The sequence below is a fragment of the Podarcis pityusensis genome, assembly GCF_964106645.2.
Source record: "Podarcis pityusensis genome assembly, chromosome: 14".
Taxonomy (NCBI): domain Eukaryota; kingdom Metazoa; phylum Chordata; class Lepidosauria; order Squamata; family Lacertidae; genus Podarcis; species Podarcis pityusensis.
Window position 1 is genome coordinate 31387230 of NC_138039.1, and position 20013 is coordinate 31407242.

The 20013-nt window shown below is 42.5% G+C and overlaps 1 long non-coding RNA gene across 10 annotated transcripts in view; it reads right to left on the reverse strand.

Annotated features, from left to right (window-relative positions):
* Nucleotides 1–20013, reverse strand: part of LOC308463664 — a 65033-nt gene that overhangs the window by 19705 nt on the left and 25315 nt on the right. For 2 of the 10 annotated variants that reach the window (XR_013979656.1, XR_013979657.1), the window contains exon 3: nucleotides 10715–10825. The exons of 2 other annotated variants lie outside the window; for them this stretch is intronic. This is a non-coding gene — a long non-coding RNA (uncharacterized lncRNA). Of the gene's footprint in view, nucleotides 1–130; nucleotides 1268–4238; nucleotides 4474–10714; nucleotides 10894–20013 lie in introns of those variants that run through there. 6 more of the 10 variants (XR_013979663.1, XR_013979664.1, XR_013979660.1 and 3 more) reach the window with 5 other exon arrangements.

The window sequence follows — 20013 nt, forward strand, 5'->3', positions numbered from 1 at the left end:
CAAAAAAATCATTATGAAAAAGAGCTGTGCATTCTTGAAATGTTCCCTAAAAATGTGACTGGTGACAAAATACTCAGAATTCAGTCCCCAGCAGCATTAACACATGCCTTTGGATTTTGTTTTCCCCCCCTTTCCCCCCTTTTCCTTTTTGCCTGAAAACCTTTCCAAAAATAAGACCAATTGTTCAGAATAATAATCTTTCAACAGTAGCTCATAATCCTGCCCATGTCTCTCCATTTCATTCTTGTTCATGTAAAATGTGGTCTACAGAGAACACGGACTTCAAAACATTCCTGGCTCCCTTATGCAATCCCACGTCCCCCATTTCTTTGCTGCACTAGGTGCAAATATTGGGGTCCTTCTAATACTGAGAAGGAAAATATCACATCTCTTCCCCCCCTTCCTTCCCCCCTTCCTCATTGAATTTATTTTGCTTACATTTTCACAGCCCAAGGAAACAGAATGCAATTTTTTTTTCTAATCTTCCTAATGTAATGGAATTTGTTAGGATGAAACATGAGAACTTTGAACAACGAATTTGCAGTGTCGCTTCCCCCCGGAGGAAACACCATTTCTGCTGTCTGTAACCGCTTTCATCTCATACAAGATTGTTTGACTTCTGCCACACTTTCTCAGCTCTCCAGCCAAGGATTCTTTGCCTTCCTCTCCATCTCCTGTCTAGTATGAGCTGCTGTTTTTCATTTCCACCACCCCTCCCCCCCTAAAAAATAAAACCATTCTGAAGAGGATTAGAAATACGAGCTCTTCAGGCCATGCGCACCGCATCTTTGAGGAAATTCTCCAAGGAGATGTGCATGTTTTCAAGCTGCTGGAGTGGGAATCCCATTTGATAATGGAAAAGTGCTCCAAGGTATGAATTGTGCCTCTGATGTTCCTCAACATGCACGTCTGAAGTCCGTAGCCACTGAACTTTCTTAAGGCTGGGGTTTTTGAAATTTGTTTTTCTATCCATCTCGCCAGACAAAATTTCCAGGTCTGGGGATGCAGACAAGCAGTGATTTGTTTTGGTTTTCCTCCTCTGAGAAGTGGCTTCAGAAGTCATAATGGGATGTGCAAGTTTATCGCTTGGGGGGGTGGAATTTAAGCGCAAGGGGCCATTCAAAAATCAGACTCCCGCTCCACTTACAGTCCAAAGCGATACAGTTCAAGAAGACTTTTGCCACTGCTTCTGCTGTTTCGTGAACTAACATCATTGTCCTTGCCAGAACCTCAGTGAAGAATGTTGATCTGTTCTTTGTCGAAGAAGCTGCAAAAGAATTGTGCCCTTTAAAGAGAGAAACAAGCCCCAAATGCATGGGGCAACTTTCTAAAAACCAAACCCGTCTTCCTCAGCATGTTAAGATTTCCCCTCTCCCCTTCCTCAGTTTTGTTTCAGATATATGCAGGTTTTTTGCAAAGCTCCAACTCAATGTTACCTTAATACAGGTAACTGCATGAACTTGCACATTGCCTCCTGATCAGGCCAAAGGCCCATCTAGTACAGCTTCCTGTTCCCCACAGTGGCCAATCAGATGCCTCTGGGAAACCAACAGGGAAGGAACAAGCACAACAGCCCGCTCCCTATTGGTGATCTCCAGAATCTGGTATTCAAAGGCAGGTGGACTGATGGACTGAATCAACATAAGGCAGTTTCCTATCCCTTGAATCTGCCACCCCATGGGGGTTTTACTTGAGGGTGGGCAAATCTGCTTCTCTTGGTTTCTCTCAGATTCTCATTTTTCCAGTCTTTAGTTCAGTTCTCCACATTAGTTAGCAATTTTTAAAAAATTACGAAAATTCACGAGCATTTTAATGTGAATTTTTCTCACTATATATTTTTTCATATGACATTTTGCCTAATGGACACATTTTTATGGAACATGTTTTTCCTGATACTTTTTATTTCGCCCAACAGAATGCATTTTTATATGTTATTTTCACTAATATAGGCACTCCTTACCTTAATACGGTGATACCTTGGTTCTTGAACTTAATCCGTTCCGGGAGTCCATTTGACTCCCAAAACCATTCGAAAACCAAGGCACAGCTTCCGATTGGCTGCAGGAGCTTCCTGCACTCAAGGGGAAGCCGTGTCAGACGCCCAGCTTCTGAAAAACGTTCGCAAACCGGAACACTTACTTCCAGGTTTGCGGTGTTTTGTTCGGGAGCCAAGCTGTTTGGGTACCAAGGTACCGCTGTATATGCATTATTGTGCCCATGACTTGGCAGGAGAACTGCATTGCAAAATTCAGAGCTGTGCGGATTTCAAAAGATAGCTGTGTTTCAGTTCATACGTGTGAATTGTGTGCATTCAGCTTTAAATGCATACTCCATCCCCAGTTGCAGTACATAAGAAGAGCTTTGCTGCCAGATCACACTGAAGGCCCATTTAATCCAACATCCTGTTCTCACAAGGGCCAAGCAAGTGCATACTGAAAGACCAGAAGCAGGACCTGAGAGTAACAGGATTCTCCCCTCCTGCAATTTCCAGAAACTGGTGTACAGAGGCATACTGCCTTCATCAATGGAGGTAGAGCATAGCCATTGTGCTTAATATCCATGGAAAGCCTTATTCTCCATGAATTTGTCTAATCCTCTTTTAAAGCCTCTCCCTTTTTTTCCTTCCTTCTTTCCTCTTCCCCTTGCAACTGCCAAAATCTAAGCCTTTTTGTTGTTGCTTAGGTCGCTATATATAAGGGACGCGGGTGGCGCTGTGGGTTAAACCACAGAGACTAGAGCTTGCTGATCAGAAGGTTGGCGGTTCAAATCCCCACAACGGGGTGAGCTCCCATTGCTCGGTCCCTGCTCCTGCCAACCTAGCAGTTCAAAAGCATGTCAAAGTGCAAGTAGATAAATAGGTACCGCTCCTGCGGGAAGGTAAACGGCGTTTCCGTGCACTGCTCTGGTTCACCAGAAGCGGCTTAGTCATGCTGACCACATGACCCAGAAGCTGTATGCTGGCTCCCTCGGCCAGTAAAGCGAGATGAGCGCTGCAACCCCAGAGTCGACTGGACCTAATGGTCAGGGGTCCCTTTACTTTTACCTATGTCGCTATATAAATCATCACGTGCTGATAGAGCTATGTGAACAATGAGCAATTGTGAACTATGAACCAACAGTCTATAGAGTGTGGGCTTTGCATACAGAATGTTCCAGGTTCAATACCTGACATCTCCATGTAGGGATGGGAAGACCCCTGTCTAAAACACTGAGGAGCATCTACCAGTCAGGCTAGACCAGGGCCAGGGAACTTCCAGACTACAGACCTAAGCAGCCCACCAAGTCTTCCTCTGTGCCCTTCCAACCTTTGACTTGATGATCCAGGGGCAGGACAGTCAATGGGATAGAGCAAACATTCAACAACTAGCATACATAGCCAAGCTGAGACAAAGCACTTTTGATGCCTGTTACACAGGCTGTACTGGCCAGAGAAACCTCTCTGTCTGGCCCAGCACTATGATGGAGATGTATATTGTACACCCTCTGCTCAACAGGAAGATAGGTGCCTCTGTGTGTGCACCTGTGGCAACTGCATGTGGGCGATGGAGCCAGGATATTCTGATGCAATTGGCCAAAGATTCTGGGCAGATACACCAGGCCAGTACAGCAGCCACTGCAGTGACTGGGCTCTCTGCTAGTAAACAGCAGTTCTTGAAACAGGCAGCTTCCAGTGCCCTTCAACTCTTTCCTTGCACCGCCTCTGGGGGTCTGCTTTGTCAACGGACCTGGTGTTACCATGCCGTCACTCTTCCAGGCAGCCATAGACAGAGATTTATCCCTGACTTACCAAGGGTGAATGTCGACTGTGCTGTTTTAAGCTGTAATGGTGATTAAATCATAGAACATTCGCTATTGTGTGTCCCTCTGATTTTTATCTCCATCCTTTTCACATTTCTATTCACTAAGCGAAGGCATGAGGCTTAATGCAGTATTTCTGAAAGGTCCCTGGACAGATTTAGTGCTGGAAAGGAATATATATAGACAGCTGGAATGAGGTACCCTGTTTTTACTACAGCGAATGCCTTGTATTTTAATATGCTCTTCTAGCCAATGCTAAAATGCCTTCCTGGCATGTTCTTCCTAAGGTCATTGGTGTTATTTGGAGGTTTCAGACTTCTAGATTTTGGCAGCACAGTCCCTGGGATTTGGTAGATCAATAATGGAATTACAAATCCCTGTTTGCTGTTGTGCATGCTACCTTTCTACACACACACAAAGGTGTAAAGGTGTAGAACTACCTGCTTTCCTTCAAAAGCAAAGACAATGATCTAGTCCTCATGGAGAAAAGACGTCGATTGAATCTGCAAGCAGTCACTGTATTTGAGGAGGTGCCACTGGGTCAGGAATAGAACTGAGTTATCATGCCTTATTCCATATGCTTTTCAGTCAGGTGGCACACAGAGGAATATGGGAACCAGCCCAGGAACAGGAAGACTCTGATTCCGAGCAGTTTAAATAGCTGACCAAATAGTTCTTAATGAGAGAAGAAGAAGCTCTGTTTCAAGAAGAACACAAAACATTATTGCTGCAAAGTCAATCCAGAACAGCCTTCTGATTCTGACAATGACCAGTCAGATACTACTTAGTACAAGGGTGACCAAGGGGGCTACCCTCTATATGATGCTGAAAGAAAGCACCCACCCTCCTTGACCACTGGCCAGGCTGGCTGTGTCTGACTGGAGTTGTGGTCCAACGACATCCCTCTTTGCCTTTCTCCAATCCCCAGTATTCAGTGGTATGCGAAGTGGCATGCTTTGATTCAGTGCATTGAACATCATGCCTAATAGGTGGCCTTTCCTCTATACTATTCTAGATCGGCCAATGGTCTCACACAGTAGAAGGCCACTTTCTACTGCAACAAGGACCATAGCATACAGAAGGTCTCAGGTTTAATCCCCAGCATCCTCAGGTAGAGCTGGGAGAGTCCCTGTTCCTGAAACCCTGGAGAGCTGCTATCAGTCAGTACTGTTGATGGAACAATGTTCTAACTTATTATAAAGCAATTTTGTGTGATCCTATGTTCCTATCCCATTTTTGTTCATAGTTCTATGATCCTATGACCTCAAAGTGGTATACATGGGAGATGTCCATAGGTAGTCTCCCATCCATGGAGACTTGAGACCCAAAGTAACCTTAGCTTCAGCAAAGTGAAGCCAATATGATGGATGCAGCATTCTGTGATGTCATCACTACTGACAAAATAAATAATAAAATAGACCTTAGTTCAGCCAGCCTTTTTAAGGATTCAGCCTGACCCAAGACCCAGATCAGCACTTTCCCAACAGATTCAGGAGCTGCTATGAACCCCTGGAGCAAACCAAACCCCAACAGTTGTAAGCTATCACCACACCATATTCTCCAACTTGCAGCAGAGGAAAATCGGGATGCTTATCCTTCGAGGTCGTGCTCCCATGCACGTCACATGACTCGTGCAAGAGCACAACACTGCAAAATGCGCACCTTTCAAGGCTGAGCTCTCACAGGAGTCAAAACAGGACATCCCAGGATCCAGTCAGAAGCTGGAATGTCTCCTGTAATTCTGGGATGTCCCATTCAAAGCAGGACAGTTGAGGGGTATGCTACGCCTGTTATCTATCCATCCAAACTGATCCAGGAGATTATCAGGCTGTATTTTGGATGTCTCCAAGGTCTCAGGGAGCAAAGACTAAATAACCATTCTCTGTTTCTCAAGGCCTTAGGCAGAATTAGCCAAATAGCCCAGCAGCCATTGTGACCAAAGAGATCCAAGACACTGGTTTTAGAACCAAGGCTTTGCCTGGATTGTCCCTAGGTCTGACTCGGTATAAGGTGCATTCCTTTTTTACTAAAGGTAGCCCAAGAAACTGATATCTGTAGTAGGAATGAGAAACTGAATCGTCTTACTTGGACATCTGCTGCTATATGAACAGTACATTACGATGGAAAACTCCAAAGTTGAGGTTTTCTCCATCAAATCAACATTACAGACTTATAATGCATTCTTTAATTAGATGTCGCTATTAACTGGACTGTTGCGTGATTTAAATCTGGATGTTAATCTCCGTCATTCTACGCTGCCATCGTTTTTATGACATCGAGCGAGTGACTCCTTTATGTAGTAATCTATCTGAAAACCACCTTATTCCCCCCTCTTTCTTTTTTTAGAAGAATAAAGGACATGAGATTGAAATGAAAGCTTTTCTGAGTCCGTCCATTAGTAATTTTCTGCTTAGTATTTGAAAAATGGCTCGTTTTAATTGCTTCACAGAGGAGAAAGCTATCAAAGCTAATGCTCTTTCTTTCCAAACTTTTGTAATTATTTCTCTTGGACTCTTATTTGAAATGGCTTGAAAATATTTTCATTAAAATGTAGATTTCCCCCCCACCCTTCTCTCTCTCTCTCCTCTCTCTGTCTGTATGTCTGTCTCTCTCTCTTTCAAATGGGCTTCGATTCCCCAGTGCTTACCCACCCACCCCACCCCCACTTTTTCTTTGTTTGGCTACTAGCTTTTAACTATGTATAGATGAAATCCAACATTTGAAATTAGGAATGAGGGGACATGTCATTAGCATTGCTAATATTGACTGGGATTTTATCAGGTTTGGATTTCATATCAAACTGCACGGTTTCCAAGGAAAACAATGTTTATGGGAATGTTCTCTCATTCCTGCCACTCCCTGTCCACTCTCCACCCAAAAAAAGAAAAATCCTGAAGATTCACTCAAATAGTTTGACCCTTGTGTTTTCCCTCTTGAACTTTGTGAAGTCAATCTAATCCAGAAGAGTGGTACCTCGGGTTACATACGCTTCAGTTTAAAGACACTTCAGGTTACAGACTCCGCTAACCCAGAAATAGTACCTCGGGTTAAGAACTTTGCTTCAGGACGAGAACAGAAATTGTGCACCAGCGGAGCAGCGGCAGCAGGAGGCCCCATTAGATAAAGTGGTGCTTCAGGTTAAGAACAGTTTCATGTTAAGAACGGACCTCCGGAACGAAATAAGTACTTAACCCGAGGTACCACTGTATCTTCTTTTCCACTGTGGCCAGCCATATACTGCTTCGAATCACTGGAACATAGGAAGCCACTTTATTCTGAATCAGACCATTGATCCATCTAGTTCAGTATTGTCCATACTGACTAGCAAGAGCTCTCCAGGGATTCAGGCAGGGCACCTTTCCCAGGCCTACCTGGGACATGCAGGGGGTTGAACGTGGGGCCAAATCAGATGCTCTATCACTGAATCACCTCCTATTGTTGCTCCCTAGCAAATGGCATTCAGAGGCCTCTGAACCTGAAGGTAGCCTCTCAATAGCTTATTTTGTAGCCTCTCCTCCATGAATCAAAGGCTGTATCTCGGTGGAAAAGCAGGTGCTTTGCATGCAGAATATTATATGCTTATTTTAGATCCCACCTTTCTCACAAGGGCAGGTCCCAAGGCAGCTCACAGCATCAATTAAAGCACATGCATCAACGTAATTATTTTTTTAATTACAAACAAAATTTTAAAGGGGGGGAAATCAATTTGAATGTTTCTGATATGAGAAGGTCCAAGTTATGGGCATGGTCCCACAGAGATCAAGTTGTCCTCACCACTATTCTCCTGGAAGTCCCCTAGATTCTCCTTCCCTCTCTCCTCTTCCACACTCCACTCAAGCCTTGTAGGCAACTAGAGGGACCGCTAGGGGTTGCCACAAGAAGAGGAAATGCAATACCCCTTCCCCCCCAAAAAAAAGAGAGGACTGAATAAAGCACACATATTTGCATACAATTTACATATGTATAGTAATAGATGCAAAAATAGAAATAATTGCTATCTACTGAAAGCTGCAGTGTATCTCACCCTAGTGGGGAATACTGCAGCAACATGATTGGTGCACTTGTTCAGTTTGAAGCTTTCTGTTGACGGGGAGCGATGTCTGCCCTCCCTTCTTATAACTCTTTGCCTTTAAGCCAAACCCTCCAAGTGTCCCTATTTTCCAGGGATGTCCCTGATTTAGAGAAGCTGTCCCAGTTTCTGATTGGATCCTACAATGCCCCGCTTTTCCTTAGGATGTCCCTGTTTTCACTGGAGAAATGTTGAAGTGTATGGAGTTATCCAACCCCTGAACCATCTGAAGGCAATCCTGTATAGGGAAGGTTTTTTTAATGTTTAATGTTTTATTTTGTTTTTATATATGTTGGAAGCTGCCCAGAGTGCTGGGGCAACCCAATGAGATGTGTGGGGTATAAATAGTAAAATTATCATTATGGGATGGGACATCCCTATTTTCATCGAAGAAATGTTGGAGGGTATGCTTTAAGCTAGTTTTAGACCAGACAGCCCTTTAAATAGAGGACTCCTTCAAACAGAGGGCTGTCCTCTGTAAAGTAGGAGACAGGGCCATCCTGAACCCAACCCTTCAAGGCTTGAGAGGGCCCTAAACAACATGCCCTCTAGTTGACTCTTTCCAATACCAGTAGGTCACGTGTGACAGAGCCACAGTTGGCAAAGGCAAGTCACCAGTTTAAATTCCCCACAATGCTCTAGTGCAGCATCTTTCAACAAGCCTCTCTACCGGGCCCTCAGCACTCTCCTAGACCACACCTCCTACTGGCCCTGCTTCTGGAATGTGTCCTTGAATTGGAGTAAATGCCTTGTGCTTCTTGGATGGAGGAGACAGAAGGGAGTGTCAAAACTAACCTACTGTGCAAATTTTGCATTAATTGTTCTGCCTCCCTTTGCCTCTAGCCCCGCCAACCACTGGCATGTGTGGCCCCTGGAAGGTTGCTCAGAAAGCAGTATGGCCCTCAAACTGAAAAGCTTCCCCAGCTCTGGCCTTCATTGTGTATGAATCTGCGTTTCTGTTCCCCACCCCTATCATTTGGTAAATGGTCAGTGATCCAAGGTATTCTCTTTCTCTCTATTTCTCTCTTATGTTCCTTTCAAACCCTCCCACTCCAATTTGACTGGTGTGAGAGGTAGTAGCATCACGTGTCACAAAGCTCCTATACACAATGTCTCTCCCCGCCCCCCCAGCAAGGCAATGAATGAGAAAGAAAGAAAGAAAGAAAGAGCGAGCCCCCAGGCCTGGTCTGCACCACTGCTCCCCTACCCTCTGAAGCCATTATGAACAAGCCTCACTAATTATAACTCCATGGCTAGGTGCCCTCCTAAGGCTGTTGTGCTCAGCAGATATGCCTCCTGAAGGAGATATGAGTGAGCTCAGGTAATTCAGAGCAGGGAATGCATTTGGGCAGAGGGGGGAGTATGTAATGTCGCTGCTTTTTTTTTTTTTAATTATCAGGAACACATTTTTGGCCCTTAAGTGTCCTACTGCACTGGCGACATCATCCCAGCAGCCATTTTTCTAGTGTTTTCCTTCAGAGACAGCTGTTGCAGATAAGCATCTACAATTATAGATTCTGTTTCCTTTATATATATTTTTTAAAAAAGACGACTGGAAAGAAGAAAGGGAAAGGCTTGGTTTGCTTCTCTATATGGCTGGCAGGTGTTTATTTTACTGCAATGTGTGCTTGGGGGATACCCCAGTAAACTGAGGAAAAATCAACATTAACACACTCTTTGGTCTTATTCCTTCTACTAATTATGATGTTGTTGTTGTTGAAATGCCTTTACTCATTATTAGGGGCTCCTTTGTCTAGCTCACAGGTGAGCAGTCTGCAGGCCACATGTGGCCTGCTTAGGCCTTCCCTAAAGCCCAGAAGGGAAGTAAGGAGGCAATGATTTCTGTCCCATCCTATGTTTGTCACAACCAGAGCCTTTTCCATTCTGCTACAGTTCAGCTTATGCTATTCATCTCACTAGTTCCTATGGCTGGATTTTGCCAAGAAAAATAACATTGTTTTTAGTGGAAGACGAAATGCAGCAGAATGGAAACACTGCTACATGTGACATATACCAGGTGGAAGGAAAATGCCTTATAATATCCCTGTTGTAAGAGGGAGGTAACAACAGGCTGAGGAGAAGAAGAGAAGAAGAAGAGTTTGGATTTGATATCCCGCTTTATCACTACCCAAAGGAGTCTCAAAGTGGCTAACATTCTCCTTTCCCTTCCTCCCCCACAAGAAACACTCTGTGAGGTGAGTGGGGCTGAGAGGCTTCAGAGAAGTGTGACTAGCCCAAGGTCACCCAGCAGCTGCATGTGGAGGAGCGGAGACGCAAACCCGGTTCCCCAGATTACGAGTCTCGCTCTTAACCGCTACACCACACCTCAAAATGTGTGGGTGTGCAAAATGCCTTTAGGGAGGGGGAAGAACACAAAAGGATGAAGGATGAAGGATGCTTCCAGGCTGCCAATATATTTGGGTGGAATTCAGTCACATAGCAGTAAATTCAGGCTGTGCCATTTACTAGACTTTGAGCCCAGCTCAACAACCTGTTGTCATAGTAGCCAACCAGAAGCCTGTAGGAAACTCACAAGCCAGGAGCTGAGCACAAGAGCAATCTTCTCCCCTCTATGCCTCCAAAGCATTGCTGCCTCTTCCTATTCAGGAACTCCACTAAAAAGTCTATGGGTTTTAGCTGAGAAACTGATATATTAAAAAGATTGGTGGGTTTAAAAAAACAAAACCAGTCACAATTCATAGTGTTAATGAATAGATGCATCGACTGGCAAACCAACTTTTCCAGGCTGCAAAAACAAAACAATCCCTCCATCTGAATAAAAGAACCATGTTTCCTAGCTAATATTTACACAAGCTCGTTCTTGCCCACAATGGCAAAGTCACTCACTTGGTTTTCTTCAATCTATTCTTCACCGCCCTCCTGGTAACATTTTCATTGTCAGCCCTGAGTTACTGTTTAATCCATGATCGCTTGATAAATGGAGTTCAATTGGAATACCTGTGTTAATTAAACCAAAGATGGAAGAGACAGCTTTCATTTCTTGCTGATAATTTTCTACGGCTTTGCTACAGCAGAGAGAGAGAGAGAGAGAGAGAAATATGAGGACTTTCTACATTCTTTTACCAAAATTGGGGGGGGGGGGAGACCCAGGAGTATTCAATAACTCCTTCATATGATAATGCTTGCAATTGTTCAATATTCCTGGCTAATTCCTACACAGTCCCTTCGCCCTTTGCAAGTTAGAATTGCTGTTTCATGTCATGAAAACCATTTCCTGTGAGAATGTAGAGGAATTTCCAAAGATGTAATAGATGGACAAAGGACCCTAATTCAGTGGCAGAGCATCTCCTTTGCATGCAGAAGGTCCAAGGTTCAACCTCTGGCATCTCCCAGTAGGGCTGTGAGTTTCCCTTGCCTGAAACCCTGGAGAGCCCCTGCCAGTCCGTGTAGACAGTACTGGAGCTAGATGGACCAATTGTCTGACTCGGGGATTATGAGAGTTGCAGTCCAACTACATCTGGGGATGCCTCATGTAGCTCTATCCACATTGATCTGCCTACAGCACATACACTAATGTGCTTAGTCCAGCCAAAACAGAACCGCATCTCGGTCCAATTATTCCAGGTACTCTGATTCTCAGCTTATTTGTTACAAGTAAACAAACTTCCTAAATATAACCGGGCCCTCCTATCTTGATCTCTTGCTAATTTCAGCATAACTTTGCAAGAGCTAGTAAGTTTGTTAGCCTAGATGGTTTTGAAACAATGCATGTGTTTGAGAAGGGGGTGCTATACTTTTAAACACACTCTGTGCAATTTGTGGTGGTCATCTTTAAAAATACTGCTCCATTATCCTTTTTCTCCCCATTTGGAATGAATGAGGCTAATTAATTTCAGGCCATACTTGATGAGGTCAGCACCAAACTAGGGGGTGCGTGCTAGACATTGCTAATCTCTTTCAGCTGAGAGTGATGAATTAAAGATGAAGCATGCCTTCACAGACCTAATTTAGAATGTATATTTTAAAAAAAAAACCTACAGCAAATAATGCTATAGCATTCACAACAAAGGAAAACTTGTTCTTGTGGCTCCCATGTAGTGTTGATTTTGAAGAAATCTTTTATTCGCTTGGGGAGCCTGGCTGTGGATGGGTGGAACAGATCAGAAAATTGCAACATGGGCTTGTGTGTGTGTGTGTGTGTGTGTGTGTGTAAAACTCACTAGTGTTTGATATCCAGTATGTATTTCTGACATTGTTCATGCTTAATTTAGGGCTTCTTCACTTACTGCACATTTAAGGTGTACACTTAAGATTATTTTAAATGTGGTTCCTTAAAATGTGGCATTCAGATGTGACAAACACCCGTTTCAAATAGATATGCTTGTCAGAAACCCAGGCTTCACTGGTACAGTGCAAATCGAGATGATCATGGAGAACCATTATTCTATATCCCATCTCTTTAAATTCCCTTTAGAAGCAGTTGGGCAAAGAGCATATTAGATTGGGACTGAATAGGCACTTGCAAAGCAATGGTGAACCCAATGCAAGGGTTAACTCAGTGCAAATCACCCTTTGCTAGCACACCCCACAAACCTGCTACTTTGTCCTGTTAGGGAACACATCTATAAACCTATATGTTTCTCCCCAATAAGACTCATTACAGCCTGAGTCAAGTGAGTCAAGTAACAGTTAAGTCATTACAGCCTGAGTCAAGTGAGTCAAGTAACAGAAAATGGAAGGGAGATGGTTTAACCCTTCCTGCAGCATGGTGATCCCAATCCAGTTTAGAGATATGAAACCTGATCCCAAATCTCCAAAGCCTGAATCTAGTTTACCCCTCAATAGCAAATGCAGGTTTGCTCCCCATAATTTGCTAAACAGTTCTTAGAACCAATCTATGTGTGAAACTCATGACACTCAGTCAAGCTGCAGTGAAGCATGCCTTTTTTTAACCTAAAGCAGCTAAATAAATAGGTTGCAATCTGTTGGAGACGTTCTGTGTAGGGAGAAAGAGACTTCTTCAACCTTTCTGAGTATTTTTCCACATTCAGAATGTCGCCCACTCAACCTGGTGTTCCCCAAGGAGGAAAAGATGCCTGCAATATATGGACCTAAGTTAAAACTAGGTGGAAGATTTATACTAGTGCTTCAACTTTTAAATCTTCAGTCAACTGGTCAGAGTCAATTTTAGAGTTGCAAGTAAGAATGCAAGGAAAGGCTGCTGGATTAGGCCGATGACCTATCTAGTCCAGCATCCTGCTCTCACAGAGCCAGCCAAATGCCTGTACACAACTAGCATGCCAGACCCAAGCACAATAACCCTCTCCCCTCCTGTGATTTCCAGCAACTGGTATTCAGAAGCATTACTGCCTCTGTCCATGGAGGCAGAGCATAACCATCTCAGCTAGCAGCCATTGATAACCTCTTCCATAAATTTGTCTAATCCTCTTTTAAAGTCATCTAAGTTGGTGGCTATCACTGCCTTACAGCAAAATCCTATACATGTCTGTTCAGAAGAAAGTCTCAATGACTTCAGTGGGCCAGGTAGGGATGTAAAGAGGCACTGTTATCTCTCATATGCAGCACTGTTTCTGATCCACTGCAGTTCATCTTCCACCCAAAACTACATTATTGCTGTCAGCTGTGGCAAAATGATGTAATTCATGTAAATTGTGCAAATCATATTGTCATTAATAAGGTTACCAGACGTCCCCGTTTTCCAGGGACAGTCCCTGGATTTACAAATCAGTCGCCTGACAAAATCCTATCATTCCTACTGAAGTTGAAAAGTGTCCCTGGATTCATTGAAACAAATTTGGTAACCTTACATTATGTGATTCCACCCCCATTATTTCAATGCAACGGAAATGCAATGTGAATGTCATGTATCATTTGTGGACTGAAAGCAACGACAATATAATATTCACTGGATTTATTTCCATTCTGGATATGGGACAAATAAGCAAACATCAGCCATTTCTGTTCCCGTTTCTGTTTGTTGCCAGAATTCTCTGACATTCCTACCCCCAAGTAAGTGGATATAGGATTGCAGCCTATTAAATAAATCTCATGTTTCAGTATCCAAATTGACTAATGATGCATGTTTGTTAAGGCAATTTATGACTCCTGTTAAAACCTCTGGGCACTGTGATCTTTCCCAGGTGAGCTGTACCTGACATACTTTGTTTTTTTTGGGGGGGGGTCTGCTTCCCAAATTCAAACTTTGTCTCCTTTCTTATCAACAGTGTGTGCATGATTATAATTGTTTCTTTAAAATGTTGCTGCATTTTCCCATGTTTTCCTGCTAGGTGGGTGGTGTAGATTATATGATAGCTTTTATCAGGCTGGCTTAATACAATAACAACATGTGCCCAGTTTCTGCCTGACAAAGAGGTGCATTCTTCCAGCACAAGGGAGGACTGTAGACCCTTTTCATGTGAGATACTAATGTGTCTTACAACTTTTCTTGCAGCACTTGTGGGGTGTGTTTGTTTTGCAGGAGGACAGAAGCTACAAACGAAACTGAAGTTGCATTCTAGCGAGGAATTGTCAAATCTGTCAATTTCAGTTTCTCATTCTTTTCTGTCTCAATTTCACTTCTCCACATTTCTACATCAGTATGCAAAAAAGAATTTTAAGTCCCCATGAAAATTCATCAGCATTTTAGTGTGGATTTCCCCTAATACACACATTTTTGTATGCCATTTTCCCTAATATAATTTGTATATGTTATTTTTAATAATACAAGCATTTTCATGCATACATTAACCAAGTGTGTGCATTTTTGTACATGTTGCCTTGCTGGAGAAGTCCATTGCAACAGCCATAGATTTGTGATTTCTGAAGGCTAGCTCTGTTTCAGCTTGTGCTTAATGTTTTGAAAAGGAAAAATGAGATAAGTTTGCCTTTAAATGAGAACTAAATCCAACTTCTCCCCTATCCCTAAATGCAGGCAATGTGGGCCTTGCATCTGTGTGACAAACCAGTCGGCATACGTACCAGTCAGTTCAAGTCTCAGTGCTTAGAGACACAAGCTCCAAACTGAGGTACAAACTGAATTAACCAACTATCCTGGCCCCAAGTGCAGAAGGCATTTAGGGGCAACATAAAATGAGCTCAGGACCATTTGTAGCTCCTGAGCCACAGGTTCCCCCACCTGTGTTCTGTGTCGTGGTAGAAAGTCTGTAAGACAGTCCCCTGGCTGAACAATCTTAATCAATGGATCATGCAAAATTTAGTCAATGAATCAATTCATTGATCAGCTAATTCAACTAATATGGGTCTGAGTCAAAAGGGCGGTTTGGAAGCACAACGCTCACTTGGTTTGTTTTCACATGACCTCCGCCTTGTGTTTTCTAGCATCAGGCATCATTTTAGAAGATGTATCTCCTTCCTGAGTATAAATGAAGGGTGTGCATACTTCTTAGCAGACCATACTGGACACCTACACATTTTTTGAAATACCTGTATAAGAAATAATATTTTTTTCAAATTAAAAAAAAGGGAAACAGCATCCTAATTTTTGGGGAAGGGTCACAGCTCAGTGATAGATTCATGCAGAAGGTCCCAAGTTCAGTCCCTAGGACTGGGAATGTCCCCTGTTTGAAATCCTGGACAACTGCTGCCCGTTAGTGCAGACGATACTGTGAGATGAATCAATGGTCTTGCTTGATGTCATGCAGCTTTCTCCCATCGTTCAGCCCAGACACTGAGGTCTGGCTCCGAGGGCCTTCTGGCGGTTCCATAACTGCGAGAAGTGAGATTACAGGGAACCAGGCAGAGAGCCTTCTCAGTAGTGGCACCCGCCCTGTGGAACGCCCTCGCATCAGATGTCAAGGAAATAAACAACTATCTGACTTTTAGAAGACATCTAAAGGCAGCCCTGTTTAGGGAAGTTTTTGATATTTGATGTTATATCACATTTTTAATATTCTGTTGGAAGCTGCCCAGAGTGGCTGGGGAAACCCAGCCAGATGGGTGGGGTATAAATAATAAATTGTTATTGTTATTGTTATTGTTATTGTTATTGTTATTGTTATTGTTATTGTTATTGTTATTGTTATTGTTATTGTTATCATCTGCACTGATTGCACATTTTTAGATGGTCAGTTTAAAAAATGATCAATCAAGTGAATGTTGCTACTCTAGAGTTCTGAGTTTAAACATACAGGTCCTATCTACTTTGCCTTTCAATTGGAAGTCATCAAGTATACAGTATTCAAGTATTTTAAAAATGAGCAAAATATAATCCTGTTCAGGTTCACCACTGGAGGACAGGATGGCTAAACTGAGCAGCCACGCCCTTGCCACCAAGTGCATTGAGTAGCCCTGCCCCCAGAAATCCGTGCATAGCATAAAACCTGAAGTTGCATGTATTTGCTGAAAGCCTTTGTATGGACCCAGCATGGTTGGGGTTCTGGGGAGCACAGAAGCTTTCATATGCGTTGAGCCCCTGCCTGCAGACATCCTGTGTCTGCAAATGACAACAGGGAGTGCAGCTACTTTGTGCAGTTCCATTCCTGTGTCGCTCTATGTTGGATCTATAACACCTAAATGTGGTTTAAATGCATGTGTGAATCCACACTACAACTTCTCTGGGTTTGCTGTGTGTGCATATAAACAATGAATTGTTTTGCTAAAGCAGGGGTGAGGGGGCTTTTTCAACCTGAGTGCCACATTCCCTTCTGGGCCACATGCTAGCGTTGGTTGGGCCAGAGGCAAAAAGGAGAGCAATGAATGTAGATATTACCTGTGTACAGTAAGTTCAGAGACCTACCTTCTCAGTAATCTCAGTTCAAGGTTGCCTTATCACATATACGCCCCCAAGTTAGCTACAACCGCGGCAAGGATGCTACTGGCACAAAGATGGAAAAACGATAAAATACCAACCAAAGAAGAATGGCAAGAAAAACCTATGGAATATGCTGAAATGGCAAAACTAACTGAAAGACTTCAAAATAAGGATAAAAAATCATTTAAGAAAGAATGGGAACCATTTTCGGCCTACATAAAGAATCAATGCAAAGAATTGGACTCATTAGCAGGTTTTGAATAATCATATAAAAAGGTAAAGGTAAAGGTACCCCTGCCCATATGGGCCAGTCGTGACTGACTCTGGGGTTGCGTGCTCATCTCGCTTAAGAGGCCGGGAGCCAGCGCTGTCTGAAGACACTTCCAGGTCACGTGGCCAGCGTGACAAAGCTGCTCTGGCGAGCCAGCACCAACGCAGTGCATGGAAACGCCGCTATAAAGCGGTAACTATTTATCTACTTGCACTTAGGGGTGCTTTCGAACTGCTAGGTGGGCAGGAGCTGGGACCGAACGACGGGAGCTCACCCCGCTGCGGGGATTCAAATACGATCGGCAAGTCCTAGGCACTGAGGTTTTACCCACAGCGTCACCCGCGTCCCCTTATATGAATAATCATATACAATTAGCAAAAATCATATAATCTACAAGTACAAAAAAATGGGTGAAAAACGGAATATGCAGGAAATGATATGATTTTGAAATAAACCAGAGAGGGAGGTTGAGGGAAGTCTGAGGGGAATGGGGAAATTTTGAAACTGTGAATTATGTTATTTGTTATGCTTTAATATTGTAAAAATGGAAAACTTAATAAAAATTAATTCAAAAACCCCCCACATATATCCCCCCACGATTGCTTCATTCTGTGACACTAGCACTATTTGTAAGTGCAACATAATACACATTCTATACTTGTAAGAAACTGATATCTTAGTGTAACATCACCCATACTTTGGACTCCATGCCTATTCACATCAGGCAAGGCACCTTCTCTATCCAGACACATAGAATGTTGACTTATATTTTAAACCTGATTTTTAGCTTACTGGTGATTTTAATCATTTTTGAATGTTTTAAATAGTTGCGCTTAACTGTTCTTTACTGATAATTTTATTGTTTTATTCTTTTTTAAAAAACTGCTTTGAGGTTTTGATACAATATATACATTTTGTGACATGAAAAAATAGGCTGGTTTCTACGCACATTCTATTTTCCATTCAGACAAGTAAGAGGCATCATCAGAGTCTAAGAACACAGCCAAGCAAAAACACCCAAGGAGGGTGCAAGGCAGAAGTGTGGCTGGCAATGGTGTGTGTGATTAGGGAGAGGATGTGGCCTATGAAAAGCCCTAAGGACCAGATGGAGAAGTCTTGAGGACCAAATTTTGCCCCAGAGCCTGAGGTTCTCCACACCCAGGATTCAGCTATACAACTGCAAATAAAATGTTTTAAGTGTGTTGTAAAGTGCAATACACAAATGTGACACTAGATGGTGATGGTGAGCCATGACAAATTCAATATATTTTTCAAAACGTTTTTTTAAAAAAGCATTTTCACAGCATTTTTATATGTGTGTAGATTTCACCCAGGTCCCCCCGCTGCAAAACAGAGAAACTGATAGCAAGCAAACAACCTACTGCTGAGCAGAATTGCCGTAACTTTTTAAATGGGTGGCTCTGCCTGCCTGCCTTTGCATCCCAGTAGTCCTCATTAGAAGGAACCTGCTTCCCATTATGTCCTGTCTCCATGCTGAATCAATCTTCCAACCCTTTGCTTGCTTCTGAAAATATGTTTATTTTTTAATAATGCTCGTTTTTGCTCCCCTGTGATTAAACCCAGACAAGGCATTGCCCAGAAAGTATGTGGAGGGATTCTTTTGAGCAGAAAGGGGAGATAAAGACCACATGTTTTTCTTATTGTGGGACCATTAGAGCATATAAATCTGGCCATTTGTGTTGTAGATGCATCAGAGGGTGGTTGTAATAAATACAGATTGGCACATCATGCTCGCCAAATGGACTTTATGGATCATGTCCCATGCTTCGTAATTCTCTGGTGCTGTCCCTGAACTAGCTTCCTGAAGGCTATTAAAATTCTGAATGGTGCATTATTCCACTTTTTGGGTACACTTCTCGGTCCTAACTGTCAAAGGCCTATTGAAAGAACCTGGCTTTTGAAATAAATCATTTTTCCCTTTTGAGGGAGCATACTGTCCTTTCTAAGAATTGAATCCCTTACCAAAAAATTTAAAAAATCAGTGATGATCTAGCTGTAGAACCTGGCAGATGTGCATCATAGTTTGGTTGGGCTATTCAGAAATTGACAAGGGAACAGCTGAACACATTTAAGCCAGTAAAATCTAGGGTCAAATGTTAACCTGCTTGATGCACGTAACTAGGGGACAGGAGAAATGTGGTTCAGTTTGCACATATAAGTAAATATACCTAAGCTGCATGTCCCAAAACAATATGCAAACCAAAACACAGCCCTCCTTTTAAATTCACACCTCTTCAAATGATGTGATGCAGTTCGCTATCTAAATAAAGGGGGCAAAAATGCATATACTATGGGAAAGAGTGCATTAAAATGTATATATTACTGGAAATAGCACACACCATGCATTAAAACACAGAAAATCACACTGAAAGATGTATATATTAGAGGGAATTGCATACAAGTCTCTGAATATTAAGAAAAATTCACACTAAAATGCTGGCCGATTTTCATTAGGACTTTTCCTAAAAGATCTTGGAGGGATTCTGAAACATGTCTTTAAATACCACATGGAGTTTAGTCTGGAGTTTGGAAAAGGGGCTGATTTGTTGAAAAGGGTCAAAAACATTACCAAGCTGGAGTTCCCACGTGTGAAAGGAGAATATGAAGAAGAGCTGTGGAAGGGACATGGAAGAGACTTAAGGGCCTCGGATATAAGGTTACCAGGTTAATGCGCTAGATCAATGGGATAAAGAGGACTGACAAAACCCGGGACCAGGAGGAAGGGACACTGGATGAAGATTGGATTGCTTTTATTTATTTCTTTTTATTACTAGGATTGTTTTATAAAATTGATGAATGTTAGAAAAATGTTGGAACGAAATTACTTGGCTCTAGCAAAAATGTCTAAAGAATTAGGTAAGAATATTATGGTTATGAGAAGTTGGTAAAAATAAGAGTTAAGTTTTAAGTTTTAAGGTTTTCTATAAGATAAGATGAAAATAGATTAAGGTAATGTAATGACAGAATATTATGAAATATGGAAAGGATTTGCTGCGATAATTAATAACTAGGATACAAAAAAAGGGAGGAGGAGGAGGTCAAAGAAAGAAGGTAATGAAAGTTGAGGCTTCGAGAATGATGGATTTGTTTTTATCTGTTTGT